Source organism: Simochromis diagramma, unplaced genomic scaffold, assembly GCF_900408965.1.
Source record: "Simochromis diagramma unplaced genomic scaffold, fSimDia1.1 OVJJ01000426.1, whole genome shotgun sequence".
In the NCBI taxonomy this organism is placed as follows: Eukaryota; Metazoa; Chordata; class Actinopteri; order Cichliformes; family Cichlidae; genus Simochromis; species Simochromis diagramma.
In genome coordinates, this window is record NW_024387170.1 from 2,638,775 (window position 1) to 2,640,422 (window position 1,648).

The window sequence follows — 1,648 nt, forward strand, 5'->3', positions numbered from 1 at the left end:
GAGTGTGATGATCCAGAGGAGCCCATGGGGTGTTGTGGCTGGATGCAAAGGTTTGTAGCTCTCCTTGTAAAGAGAAACAGCTTGAAGCTACAGAGGAGCGTCTGCAGAAGAAGACAGGGGAAAGAGGAAGAAGCTGAGGCCGCTGGAGAAAAGACAGGAAAAGGAAATCAGCTTCATTTGTTGGAGGCCGTTTGTTCATCACACTGAAATATTCCCACTTTAGAGACAGGAAACAAAGTGAAGTGTGGATTGATGTTTGTCTCCATGATTTGGGCCCTGGAGTCATTTCTTCATCTCCCACTTTAAGACATTTAATGTCAGCCTCACACGTCCCACAGTTTGAGGAGCACTTGGTGAGGGCTAGTTCTTTAAGGTTCAGCAGCTAATAAGATGGTGTATCGGTCAGGATACAGGAAGGAGGACAACAGGCTTCCACCTTGCTGGATTGTCACCGCCAGCTGTTTTATTGCCACCTAGATGCTCAGTGTTGCCAGCAGTCTGTAGTAACAAACAAGTTGCCATGAGTATATATAGCAACAGCTTCACTAAGATAAACATAAAGGATTAAATGAAATAAACCAACACATCCATCTGAATATACCCATAACAGAACATATAATTTGAACTATGCCAATCTTACATCTCTTGCTCCAAACACAGAAAGGTCACAATTAAACACAGTGAGAATGTCATACATAGCCGAAACATCCACTCTAACTGTAAACAAAGGACTTTGGCGCCATTGTGTGGCCGAAAAAATTACTACATAATGGCGGCGGCCGGCGGCACATGCTTCGAGTTACGAGATGAAAAAATGCGGTGCTACAATGCGGTAGAATGTAACTAAAGCCACGGCCAACATCAGAATCGGAAATAAACATATTTAAGGAAACTTACTTCCAGTCATGTACTTAACACTCGGAGCATCACCGTGAAGGATGGCAACCAGGAACACAGCTTACGAGGTAAACAGAACTCACTGAAAAAATCTCCCCTTCTCGAGTAGCATCGCGATACCCCCAACTTCTGCCTACGTCATTTCCTACGACTCTGCCGGCTTCCGGGGATTTCCATGATGCATTGAGTTTTTCCTTTCCAGTCACCTTTCTCACTCACTATGTATTAATAGACCTCTCTGCATTGAATCATATCTGTTATTAACCTCTGTCTCTCTTCCACAGCATGTCTTTATCCTGTCTTCCTTCTCTCTCCCCAGCAGCAGATGGCCCCGCCCCTCCCTGAGCCTGGTTCTGCCGGAGGTTCTCTTCCTGTTAAAAGGGAGTTTTTCCTTCCCACTGTCGCCAAAGTGCTTGCTCATAGGGGGTCATATGATTGTTGGGTTTTTCTCTGTATCTATGAAGCGCCTTGAGGCGACTTTTGTTGTGATTTGGCGCTATATAAATAAAATTGAATTGAATTGAATTGAATTGAATCACTCTCTGCCTCACACGCCCTCATCTGCTGCTTTCCTCTGATTGGCTGCTCTGACAGAGTCATGATTGGCTGCATGTTTGTATAGAAAGCAGCACGTTGCTGGTAGATCAGCCATCAGCTCATGTTTGTGACTGCAGCATGGCACCAGTTTGCTCCTCGTGTTTCAGTCCCAGACTGACCTGCAGCTCTTTAGTAAATTCAGACAGCAGCTTTG

At 45.1% G+C, this 1,648-nt stretch overlaps 1 long non-coding RNA gene across 1 annotated transcript; it reads right to left on the minus strand.

Annotated features, from left to right (window-relative positions):
- Positions 1–437: 437 nt before the first annotated feature.
- On the minus strand, positions 438–1,056 carry LOC120744655. The gene is made up of 2 exons (XR_005698425.1): positions 898–1,056; positions 438–498 (listed from the first exon to the last, which is right to left on the minus strand). It is a non-coding gene; the product is annotated as an uncharacterized LOC120744655 (long non-coding RNA).
- Between the last annotated feature and the right edge of the window lie 592 nt (positions 1,057–1,648).